Source organism: Oncorhynchus tshawytscha, linkage group LG05 (assembly GCF_018296145.1).
Source record: "Oncorhynchus tshawytscha isolate Ot180627B linkage group LG05, Otsh_v2.0, whole genome shotgun sequence".
Classification (NCBI taxonomy): domain Eukaryota; kingdom Metazoa; phylum Chordata; class Actinopteri; order Salmoniformes; family Salmonidae; genus Oncorhynchus; species Oncorhynchus tshawytscha.
The window spans coordinates 11,452,616-11,465,835 of NC_056433.1; the positions used below are offsets into that span (position 1 = coordinate 11,452,616).

At 43.3% G+C, this 13,220-nt stretch overlaps 1 protein-coding gene across 2 annotated transcripts in view; it reads left to right on the forward strand.

The window, feature by feature from the left end:
• The window catches only part of LOC112249916 (protein eva-1 homolog A), a 163,744-nt gene that overhangs the window by 88,023 nt on the left and 62,501 nt on the right, over positions 1-13,220 (forward strand). Inside the window, exon 1 of one of the 2 annotated variants that reach the window (XM_042321464.1) lies at positions 6,996-7,831. The exons of the other annotated variant lie outside the window; for it this stretch is intronic. The gene's annotated coding sequence lies outside the window, so the exon portion shown is untranslated. Of the gene's footprint in view, positions 1-6,995; positions 7,832-13,220 lie in introns of those variants that run through there. 2 annotated transcript variants of the gene reach the window in all.

Consider the following 13,220-nt stretch of genomic DNA (forward strand, 5'->3'; position numbering starts at 1 on the left):
GATGTTGATGTGAGTTCTGGGTGGATGTTGATGTGAGTTATGGATGGATGTTGATGGAGTTATGGATGGATGTTGATGTGAGTTATGGGTTATGGATGGATGTTGATGTGAGTTCTGGGTGGATGTTGATGTGAGTTATGGATGGACGTTGATGGATTATGGATGGATGTTGTTGTGAGTTATAGGTTATGGGTGGATGTTGATGTGAGTTCTGGGTGGATGTTGATGGATTATGGATGGATGTTGATGTGAGTTATGGATGGATGTTGATGTGAGTTATGGATGGATGTTGATGTGAGTTATGGATGGATGTTGATGTGAGTTATGGGTTATGGATGGATGTGATGTGAGTTCTGGGTGGATGTTGATGTGAGTTATGGGTTATGGATGGATGTTGATGTGAGTTCTGGGTGGATGTTGATGTGAGTTATTAGTGGATGTGAGTAATGAATGCATGTGAATGTGAGTTAACGATGTTGATGGGAGTTACACATGTAAGAGAACACGCATACACACACACACACACACACACACACACACACACACACACACACATACACACATATGCTAATACAGAGACACATATTGTTCCAACGTACACGGCAAGCATGCATCCATACAGGCCCATCCCCCAATTCCACACTGTCATCAGCATACTGTGAAACTGCTGGGGAGATGTTTATTTTGGCTCAGGTGTGTAGTGTAGTGTAGTGTAGTGTGTGTGTGTGTGTGTGTGTGTGTGTGTGTGCCTTTTCTTATCTGCAGGCCAGCTAAACAGCACTGGGTCCACTTGGCCTGCTTCCCCCTGCATCATCCTGTCAGTTTTGGATACCATTTAACACATACACACACACACATCTGAATGGAGATGATCAGGAGGGTATGACACACAGTAAATGACTGACCACAGGTCTCTGTTGGCTGTTGAGCTGTATGCGAGTATGATAGGTAGAAGAATCCTGTTCTGATATCCTCTCACTATCCACTAGTACTGTCTGTTCTGATATCACCTCACTATCCACTAGTACTGTCTGTTCTGATATCACCTCACTATCCACTAGTACTGTCTGTTCTGATATCCTCTCACTATCCACTAGTACTGTCTGTTCTGATATCACCTCACTATCCACTAGTACTGTCTGTTCTGATATCACCTCACTATCCACTAGTACTGTCTGTTCTGATATCCTCTCACTATCCACTAGTACTGTCTGTTCTGATATCACCTCACTATCCACTAGTACTGTCTGTTCTGATATCACCTCACTATCCACTAGTACTGTCTGTTCTGATATCACCTCACTATCCACTAGTACTGTCTGTTCTGATATCCCCTCACTATCCACTAGTACTGTCTGTTCTGATATCACCTCACTATCCACTAGTACTGTCTGTTCTGATATCCCCTTACTATCCACTAGTACTGTCTGTTCTGATATCACCTCACTATCCACTAGTACTGTCTGTTCTGATATCCCCTCACTATCCACTAGTACTGTCTGTTCTGATATCCCCTCACTATCCACTAGTACTGTCTGTTCTGATATCACCTCACTATCCACTAGTACTGTCTGTTCTGATATCCCCTCACTATCCACTAGTACTGTCTGTTCTGATATCACCTCACTATCCACTAGTACTGTCTGTTCTGATATCCCCTCACTATCCACTAGTACTGTCTGTTCTGATATCCCCTCACTATCCACTAGTACTGTCTGTTCTGATATCACCTCACTATCCACTAGTACTGTCTGTTCTGATATCCCCTTACTATCCACTAGTACTTCTATTAAGTTTCAAGTTTTATTACTTGTGTACACAGGATACATATGGCATACACCGTCCAATGAAATTCCTGGTATACACCGTCCAATGAAATTCCTGGTATACACCGTCCAATGAAATTGCTGGTATACACCGTCCAATGAAATTCCTGGTATACACCGTCCAATGAAATTCCTGGCATACACCGTCCAATGAAATGCTTACTTGCAGGTTCCTTCTGGACAATGCAACAACAATAATAAATAATAATAGGAACATAAAGTAAATGTCTCAGAAGAACAGAATAAACATGTTAACATCAGTAGAATACAGGAGGCCCAATTTATAGTACAATATTACACATGTTTGGGGAAGAGAGGATTGGGGGATTGTTTAAATTGTGCACTATTAAATTGTGCAGTATTTATCAATCATAATAAGAATCTGGTAGCAGCAGTTGTGATGTGTGTAGAGTGTGTGTGTGTAGAGAGTGTGTGTGTGTAGAGAGAGTGTGTGTGTGTGTGTGTGTGTGTGTGTGTAGAGTGCATGCAGTGTGTGTGTGTGGAGGATCAGTGCAGGTGGCACTGACACACACACACACACACACACACTGGTTTTGTCAGTTGTTTCTGAGAAAATCAGTGTCCCCTTAGCTTACATGTTTGCTACAGCACCAACGTTTTAGCAAGAACATAATGCTCAACAGCATCCGACAACTATAAATACAGCACCTCAAATAGTTAACCTGACTTGTTTCATGTATTGAGTTGGATTGAATTGAAATGATTTCAGTTAAGTGGTCTGTGCACTTTACCCAAGCTGTCCTGTCAGCGAATCGGATGCTGTGGTAGGAACTCGAGGCGTTTTGGCGTTTGGGTAGGTGGGTGGGAGGTTTCCATGGTGATTTGCTGATGCCAGACAGTCAGAGGATTGTGCTTGGTCAGGACCTCTTGGTCAGCATGTTTAATCAGCTGATGTCTGTCCCGCTCCCACACAAACTAGCTCACTCACATCATCTAATAGCTGCTGGTACACACACGCATACGCGCGCACACACACACACACACACACACACACACACATAAACACAATCTCTATGAACTTGATACAATTCTCAGTTGAATACACTTCAGATGGGATGGTTTGGTTCCTAAGGGACATACAGTAAGATATGTGTTGTTTTAATTAAGTGGTATACATTTTTTGGCATGGCCAATGTAAGTGAAGTGCATAATAAACAAGTGAAATAAACAACTCAAATTAACAGTAAACATTACACTCACAAAAGTTCCAAAAGAATAAAGACATTTCAAATTTGATTTTATGTGCAAATAGTTAAATTACAAAAGGTTCTTCACTGGTTGCCCTTTTCGTGTGGCAACAGGTCACAAATATTGCTTGTGTGATGGCACACTGTGGCATTTCACCCAGTAGATATGGGAGTTTATCAAGATTGGGTTTGTGTAATCTGAGGGAAGTATGGGTCTCTAATATTGTCATACATTTGACAGGAGGTTAGGAAGTGCATCTCAGTTTCCACCTCATTTTGTGGGCAGTGTGCACATACCCTGTCTCCTCTTGAGAGCCATGTCTGCCTACGACGGCATTTCTCAATAGCAAGGCTGTGCTCACTCAGTCTGTACATAGTCAAAGCTTTCCTTAAGTTTGGGTCAGTCACAGTGGTCTGGTATTCTGCCACTGTGTACTCTCTGTTTAGGGCCAAATAGCATTCTAGTTTGATCTGTTTTTTTTTGTAATTCTTTCCAATATGTCAAGTAATTATCTTTTTGTTTTCTCATGATTTGGTTGGATCTAATTGTGTTGCTGTCCTGGGGGTCTGTTTGTGTTTGTGAACAGAGCCCCATGACCAGCTTGATTAAGGGACTCTTCTCCAGGTTCATCTCTCTGTAGGTGATGGCTTTGTTATGGAAGGTTTGGGAATTGCTTCCTTTTAGGTGGTTTTAGAATTTAACGGCTCTTTTCTGGATTTGGATCATTAGCAGGTATCACCCTAATTCTGCTCTGCATGCATTATTTGGTGTTTTACATTGTACACTGAGAATACTTTTGCAGAATTCTGCAATTTGGTGTTTGTCCCATTTTGTGAATTCTTGGTTAGTGAGCGGACCCCAGACCTCATAACCATTAAGGGCAGTGGGTCATATAACTGATTCAAGTATTTTTAGCCAGATCCTAATTGGTATGTTGAATTTTATTTTCCTTTTGATGTCATAGACTGCCCTTCTTGCCTTGTCTCTCAGATCGTTCACAGCTTTGTGGAAGTTACCTGTGACGCTGAAGTTTAGGCCGAGGTATGTATAGTTGTTTGTGTGCTCTAGGGCAACGGTGTCTAGATGGAATTTGTATTTGTGTTCCTGGCAACTGCACCATTTTTGGAACACCATTATTTTTGTCTTACTGAGATGTAGGTCTGACACAATCTATGCAGAAGATCTAGGTGCTGCTGTAGGCCCTCCTTGGTTGGTGACAGAAGCACCAGACCATCAGCAATCAGTAAACATTTGACTTCATATTCTAGTAGGGTAAGGCCGGGTGCTGCAGACTGTTCTGAAGAGTGTGGGGCTTAAGCTGCATCCCTGTCTCACCCCACGGCCCTGTGGAAATGTTATGTTGGTTTTTTGTGACTTTTAACCATACACTTGTTGTTTGTGTACATGGATTTTATAATGTTGTATGTTTTTCCCCCAATACCACTTTTCATCAATTTGTATAGCAGGCCCTCATGCCAAATTGAGTTAAAAAAAAATTGAAATCAACAAAGCATGAGAAAACTTTGCCTTTGTTTTGGTTTGTTTGTTTGTCAATTAGGGTGTGCAGGGTGAAAACGTGGTCTGTCGTACGGTAATTTCGTAAAAAGACTATTTGACATTTGCTCAGGACATTTTTACATTTGTACAGTACATTTGCTCTCTCTCTCTCTCTCTCTCTCTCTCTCTCGCTCTCTCTCTCTCTCTCCCACTATCTCTCTGTACCCCATTTCTCTCTCGCTCTCTCTCCTACTTTCTCCCCCTCTCTCTCTCTCTCTCTCTCCCATTCTCTCTGTACCCCATTTCTCTCTCGCTCTCTCTCCTACTTTCTCCCCCTCTCTCTCTCTCTCTCTCTCTCCCACTATCTCTCTGTACCCCCTTTCTCTCTCTCTCTCTCTCTCTGTACCACCTCTCGCTATCTAACTCTATCTAACGCTCTCTATCTGGGTCTCCTACGGGTGGTTTGTATACGGTAAACAATGGCATCGTTCTGATTTTTTCAGTCAAGGGGAGAGCTGTTCTGTTAAGCTTTTCCTCATAAGCTTTAGAAATTGAACAATTTGAACACGCACTATGGTTTTTCCATATTTGTTTGCTAATGGCATCTTTTGTTGGTCTGGAAAGTCGGGGAAACTCTGGACATACAATAGAAGCCTAACACATTGAAATGATTCTTGCAATGCTCTAAGCAAGTTTACTAATTTTGTGTTCCTTTGTAGCAACATTCTGTGTTTACCTTCTTCCCAGGTAGCTGAGTGGAGTAAGTGACGTGCTTTCATTTTGTCTTCAGACACTAATCATTTCCAGTCAATAGCTGCTTTCAGTTTTCCTTCTGTGGTTGAGGAACAGAGAGAGAGAGAGAGAGGTGGAAACTGAGCTGCACTTCCTAACCTCCTGCCAAATGTATGACCATATTAGAGACACATATTTCCCTCTGATTACACAGACCCACAAATAATATATGACATTTGAAAAGTCTTTATTATTTTGGAACTTTTGTGAGTGTAATGTTTATTGTTCATTTTTGTTTTTTTTTCACTTTTGTTTATTATCTATTTCACTTGCTTTGGCAATGTAAACATACGTTTCCCATGTCAATAAAGCCCTTAAATTGAATTGAAATTGAGAGCGAGAGAAGCAGAGTGAGAGAGAGACAAGCAAAGTGAGAGTGAGAGACAAACAGAGAGGGAGAGAGAAAGAGAGACAAGAAAAGTGAGAGAGAGAAAGAGAGACAAACAGAGAGGGAGAGAGAAAGAGAGACAAGCAGAGTGAGAGAGAGAAAGAGAGACAAGCAGAGTGAGAGAGAGGCAGAGAGACAAGCAGAGTGAGAGAAAGAGAGACAAGCAGAGAGAGAGAGAGAGACAAGCAGAGTGAGAGAGAGAAAGAGAGACAAGCAGAGTGAGAGAGAGAAAGAGAGACAAGCAGAGTGAGAGAGAGGCAGAGAGACAAGCAGAGTGAGAGAGAGAAAGAGAGACAAGCAGAGTGAGAGAGAGAAAGAGAGACAAGCAGAGTGAGAGAGAGAAAGAGAGACAAGCAAAGAGAAAGAGAGACAAGCAGAGTGAGAGTGAGAAAGAGAGACAAGCAAAGGGAAAGAGAGACAAGCAGAGTGAGAGTGAGAGACAAACAGAGAGGGAGAGAGAAAGAGAGACAAGCAGAGTGAGAGAGAGGCAGAGAGACAAGCAGAGTGAGAGAGAGAAAGATAGACAAGCAGAGTGAGGGAGAGAGAAAGAGAGACAAGAAAACTGAGAGAGAGAAAGAGAGACAAGCAGAGTGAGAGACAAACAGAGAGGGAGAGAGAAAGAGAGACAAGCAGAGTGAGAGAGAGAAAGAGAGACAAGCAGAGTGAGAGAGAGGCAGAGAGACAAGCAGAGTGAGAGAGAGGCAGAGAGACAAGCAGAGTGAGAGAGAGAAAGAGAGACAAGCAGAGTGAGAGAGAGAAAGAGAGACAAGCAGAGTGAGAGAGAGAAAGAGAGACAAGCAGAGTGAGAGAGAGAAAGAGAGACAAGCATAGTGAGAGAGAGGCAGAGAGACAAGCAGAGTGAGAGAGAGAAAGAGAGACAAGCAGAGTGAGAGAGAAAGAGAGACAAGCAGAGTGAGAGAGAGAAAGAGAGACAAGCAAAGAGAAAGAGAGACAAGCAGAGTGAGAGAGAGAAAGAGAGACAAGCAAAGAGAAAGAGAGACAAGCAGAGTGAGAGTGAGAGACAAACAGAGAGGGAGAGAGAAAGAGAGACAAGCAGAGTGAGAGAGAGGCAGAGAGACAAGCAGAGTGAGAGAGAGAAAGAGAGACAAGCAGAGTGAGAGAGAGAAAGAGAGACAAGCAGAGTGAGGGAGAGAGAAAGAGAGACAAGCAGAGTGAGAGAGAGGCAGAGAGACAAGCAGAGTGAGAGTGAGAGACAAACAGAGAGGGAGAGAGAGAAAGACAAGCAGAGTGAGAGAGAGAGAAAGAGAGACAAGCAGAGTGAGAGAGGCAGAGAGAGGAGAGGGAAAAAGGGGTAGAGCGAGAGAGAAACTCAATATACTTTAAAATGACTAAAACCGAATGTAAACTGTATATAAATTATAATGGACCTACATTCATATAGTTTCTTAAATGTGTCCAGTTCACTAATTATCACTGAAATGAAAGCTAGACTCGATAGATAGAGACAGTGTGGAAATAAACATTTTCAGTGCTGCCCTCCGGACCTCGTTGAAGACCGGGCGAAATGAGTTTGACACCCCTGGTGTAGGTGGACACCATATGCCCCATGCTCTCTCTCTCTCTTTGTTTTTCCTCCTCGCTCTTTCCCGCTGTCACATTCCACTGCTTGGAAGCACGGCGTTTAATGTTCGCTGCCCACAAGAGGAGGAAGGAAGAAACGAGCTGAAAGAGTAGTAAGAGCAAGCCAACAGAAGAGTTCCGCCTACTCTAGCCTTCCCTGGTTTACCTTCTCTCTTTCTCTCCTTTTCTCTCCTTCTCTCTTTCTCTCCGGATCGGACGGAGAAAGAAAACTCTGTCCAAAGTATTTTGGGTTTAAGGGGAGGGAGTAGTTGCATTGCAAATGAGCATACCTTCTTAAATGCGCAATAATTTTTATTTCTCCATCTCTCCTTTTTTTGGATGCGCGTTTTATTTATTTTGGGACCCGCTGTGGAGTAGTACTCACGTGAGCGCTTGTTTTTACGGTGCCTCTGGCAGACCCTGGCCGTGCTCTCGGTGAGGGCAGGGGGAAAGACAGACCTACACACACACACACACTCTCACTCACTCACTGGAAAGCAGAGACAGAGTTACTACCAGGACTCCGGACGATGTGTGTGTAAGTGTCACGTTTTTCTCTCCCTCTGTTGCTAGAACAGTGAAGCATGTTACTGTGCTGGTTTAAATAATGCCCATAGCTTCAGTTTTACATTAACTTGCATTTTGTAGTTCTCTTTCAGTTGAATATGGCACACTTCTTGTAGGCTACAGTACAGTGTGATGGTACTGATAGCAGTCATATGGGCTACAGTACAGTTTATAAAGACTACAGTACAGTTTATAAAGACTACAGTACAGTTTATAAAGACTACAGTACAGTTTATAAAGGCTACAGTACAGTTTATAAAGGCTACAGTACAGTTTATAAAGGCTACAGTACAGTTTATAAAGACTACAGTACAGTTTATAAAGACTACAGTACAGTTTATAAAAACTACAGTACAGTTTATAAAGGCTACAGTACAGTTTATAAAAACTACAGTACAGTTTATAAAGGCTACAGTACAGTTTATAAAGACTACAGTACAGTTTATAAAGGCTACAGTACAGTTTATAAAAACTACAGTACAGTTTATAAAGACTACAGTACAGTTTATAAAGACTACAGTACAGTTTATAAAGGCTACAGTACAGTTTATAAAGACTACAGTACAGTTTATAAAGACTACAGTACAGTTTATAAAGGCTACAGTACAGTTTATAAAAACTACAGTACAGTTTATAAAGACTACAGTACAGTTTATAAAGGCTACAGTACAGTTTATAAAGGCTACAGTACAGTTTATAAAGACTACAGTATAGTTTATAAAGACTACAGGGATAACTTAGAGCTCAGTATCATGTTATTGCTAACTTAGAGCTCAGTATCATGTTATTGCTAACTTAGAGCTCAGTATCATGTTATTGCTAACTGAAGGCTCAGTATCATGTTATTGCTAACTGAAGGCTCAGTATCATGTTATTGCTAACTGAAGGCTCAGTATCATGTTATTGCTAACTTAGAGCTCAGTATCATGTTATTGATAACTTAGAGCTCAGTATCATGTTATTGATAACTTAGAGCTCAGTATCATGTTATTGATAACTTAGAGCTCAGTATCATGTTATTGCTAACTTAGAGCTCAGTATCATGTTATTGCTCACTTAGAGCTCAGTATCATGTTATTGCTAACTTAGAGCTCAGTATCATGTTATTGCTAACTTAGAGCTCAGTATCATGTTATTGCTAACTTAGAGCTCAGTATCATGTTATTGATAACTTAGAGCTCAGTATCATGTTATTGATAACTTAGAGCTCAGTATCATGTTATTGATAACTTAGAGCTCAGTATTGTTTCACTTGTTACTTCTCACTGAAGCTTCAGTATGGAATAATGCTTGTTATTGCTCACTGGGAGCTCATTATAAAATCTGTCATGTTATAGATAGGTTGATTATTTAGCAAGAAAACCGAGGCGTGTTCAAATATGGGGCTAAACAGACGAGGTTGGCACAGATTGTTGACGACATGTTAACTATTTTTCGTCTTAAACAAATGTTGAAAACTGAAATACATTTTCACAATGAGCATTTGTCTCTCAAAGACATCATTACAGTGGTTGGTTATCTAGCTAGCAATTTTTTGTTGCCATATTAGCATTGACATGAAATCAGTCAAAACACACAAAAAAGAAATGAGCCAATAATGATTCCCCACATGGCAGTTTCTTGTCATTCTTGCTAGCAATCTGGCCATCCAGAATCACAACAGCCTGACTTCTACCCCATTGAGGAGCGCACATGACGTTGTCAGCTAACACATCATTGAAGGTTCAGTATTGAATCTCTCATGTTATTCCTCACTGAAAGTTCAGTATTGAATCTCACATGTTATTCCTCATTGAAGGTTCAGTATTGAATCTCTCATGTTATTCCTCACTGAAAGTTCAGTATTGAATCTCACATGTTATTCCTCATTGAAGGTTCAGTATTGAATCTCTCATGTTATTCCTCACTGAAAGTTCAGTATTGAATCTCACATGTTATTCCTCATTGAAGGTTCAGTATTGAATCTCTCATGTTATTCCTCATTGAAGGTTCAGTATTGAATCTCTCATGTTATTCCTCATTGAAAGTTCAGTATTGAATCTCTCATGTTATTCCTCATTGAAGGTTCAGTATTGAATCTCTCATGTTATTCCTCATTGAAGGTTCAGTATTGAATCTCTCATGTTATTCCTCATTGAAGGTTCAGTATTGAATCTCTCATGTTATTCCTCATTGAAGGTTCAGTATTGAATCTCTCATGTTATTCCTCATTGGGAGCTCAGTATAGCTCACTGGTGATGAAACCAGCCGTCAGCACTCGTCTCTGGGAGGATTCCTATGGGAAATGAAGGGACAAGTGTTCAGTGTCAGACTAGCAGTGAGAGATTTACAGGCTGGAAGTGAGTGGATTAAGACTCCGACAGCGAACCAAGACTGAGACATGGTGAGCCTGTGTGGACAGAAGAGAGAAATTCAGCAACAACAGCAAGAGACAGCTGTCCTCCTAAAATAATGCATATGGCATGTGTTGGCGGTGCTTATTTGCGAGCCGGTCGGACTTAACTTCAGTTGTTTGTGTATGAGAGAGAGTAAATGAAAGAGAGAGAATGACAATGGAAGAGAAATTGGATTGTGGATTGTGACAGAGACCGAAACACAGAGAGGTACACTAGAGAGAGGTGAGAGCATGGGAACAGTCTCTCCCTTGGTCATAGATGGTCAGTGTGGGTAGTTATGAGGTGCTGGTCGTATTGAGCAGGCTCCACTGGCTCCATTATTGGACAAGGCTGGCATTTTGCTATGTTCCCACAGAGCGGGCATGGGATGTCTGTCTGTCTGTCTGTCTGTCTGTCTGTCTGTCTGTCTGTCTGTCTGTCTGTCTGTCTGTCTGTCTGAAGTCTAGTTGTCTGTCTGAAGTCTAGCTGTCTGTCTGTCTGAAGTCTAGCTGTCTGTCTGTCTGAAGTCTAGCTGTCTGTCTGTCTGAAGTCTAGCTGTCTGTCTGTCTGAAGTCTAGCTGTCTGGCTGTCTCTCTGTCTGATGTCTAGCTGTCTGTCTGTCTGTCTGTCTGTCTGTCTGATGCTGTCTGTCTGTCTGTCTGTCTGTCTGTCTGGTGTCTAGCTGTTTGTCTGTCTAATGTCTAGCTGTCTGTCAGTCTGATGTCTAGCTGTCTGTCTGGTGTCTAGCTGTTTGTCTGTCTGATGTCTAGCTGTCTGTCTGTCTGGTGTCTAGTTGTTTGTCTGTCTGATGTCTAGCTGTCTGTCTGTCTGATGTCTAGCTGTCTGTCTGTCTGGTGTCTAGCTGTCTGTCTGTCTGATGTCTAGCTGTCTGTCTGTCTGAAGTCTAGCTGTCTCTCTGTCTGAAGTCTAGCTGTCTGTCTGTCTGAAGTCTAGCTGTCTCTCTGTCTGAAGTCTAGCTGTCTGTCTGTCTGAAGTCTAGCTGTCTGTCTGTCTGAAGTCTAGCTGTCTGTCTGTCTGAAGTCTAGCTGTCTCTCTGTCTGATGTCTAGCTGTCTGTCTGTCTGTCTGATGTCTAGCTGTCTGTCTGTCTGGCTGGTGTCTAGCTGTTTGTCTGTCTGATGTCTAGCTGTCTGTCTGTCTGATGTCTAGCTGTCTGTCTGGTGTCTAGCTGATTGTCTGTCTGATGTCTAGCTGTCTGTCTGATATCTAGCTGTCTGTCTGTCTGGTGTCTAGTTGTTTGTCTGTCTGATGTCTAGCTGTCTGTCTGTCTGATGTCTAGCTGTCTGTCTGTCTGGTGTCTAGCTGTCTGTCTGTCTGATGTCTAGCTGTCTGTCTGTCTGATGTCTAGTTGTCTGTCTGTCTGGTGTCTAGCTGTTTGTCTGGATGGTGTCTTGCTGTCTGTGTGTCTGCCTGGTGTTTAAGGAAGTGGTGAAGTGGTGGCCTGGTGTCTAACTGTCTGCCTGGATGGATGGATGGATCTGAATGGCTGGCTGGATGACTGGATGGATGACTGGCTGGCTGTCTGGATGGTTGGCTGTCTGGATGGATGGTTGGCTGGCTGGATGGCTGGCTGGCTGGCTGGATGACTGGATGGATGGTTGGCTGGCTGTCTGGATGGATGGATGGATGGATGGCTGTCTGTCTGGATCGATGACTGGATGGATGACTGGCTGGCTGTCTGGATGGTTGGCTGTCTGGATGGATGGTTGGCTGGCTGGCTGGCTGGCTGGCTGGATGGATGGCTGTCTGGATGGATGGATGGCTGTCTGGATGGATGGCTGGCTGTCTGGATGGATGACTGGATGGATGGATGGATGGTTGGCTGTCTGGATGGATGACTGGATGGTTGGCTGGATGGATGGTTGGCTGTCTGGATGGATGGCTGGCTGGCTGTCTGGATGGATGACTGGATGGATGGTTGGCTGGCTGGCTGGCTGGATGGCTGGCTTGCTGTCTGGATAGATGGGTGACTGGATGGATGGGTGACTGGATGGATGGCTGTCTGGCTGGATGGCTGGCTGTCTGGATGACTGGATGGATGGATGGTTGGCTAGCCGGAAGAGTGAGTGACCACCTGTTAGCATGAACTTAATACACTGTTGTTATAATGTACTTCTATCATGATAGATTCCCATGTTAAACTTATCAAACTAAACTTAACTCGGGTTGATGATGTTTGCTGCTCTGTGCATGGTTAGTGTTTACCCCTCATGGGTGTTCTCCTTCTAATTGAATGTGTTTATTTTGAGAATACTCTGCCTCAGCGTGGGTCCACGGTCACCACGACGGCAGTCTGAATGCTTAACACACTCAACCTCCCATGTACACTTTCACAGTCATCAACTAGGAGCGTGCCACCAGCTGCTTCAGTTCAGAAACTTAGACCAGACACTGAACTAGGAGCGTGTCACCAGCTGCTTCAGTTCAGACAATGGAGGTGGGGTACCCCTATACCCCTACCCCCCTCTCAGTGTTATACCCCTACCCCCCTCTCAGTGTTATACCCCTACCCCCTCTCAGTGTTATACCCCTACCCCCTCTCAGTGTTATACCCCTACCCCCTCTCAGTGTTATACCCCTACCCCCTCTCATTGTTATACCCCTACCCCCCAGTGTTATACCCCTACCCCCCAGTGTTATACCCCTACCTCCCCCAGTGTTATACCCTCTACCCCCCTCTCTGTGTTATCCCTACCACCCCTCACTGTTATACCCCTACCCCCTCTGTGTTATACCCCCTCAGTGTTAATACCCTACCCCCTCAGTGTTATACACCCCCTCTCAGTGTTATAGCCCTACCCCCCTCAATGTTAATACCCTACCCCCTCTGTGTTATACCCCTACCCCCTCTGTGTTATACCCCTATCCCCCTTAGTGTTATACCCCTACCCTCTCTCAGTATTATACCCCTACCACCCTTTGTGTTATACCCCTACCCCCTCTCAGTGTTATACCCCTACCCTCT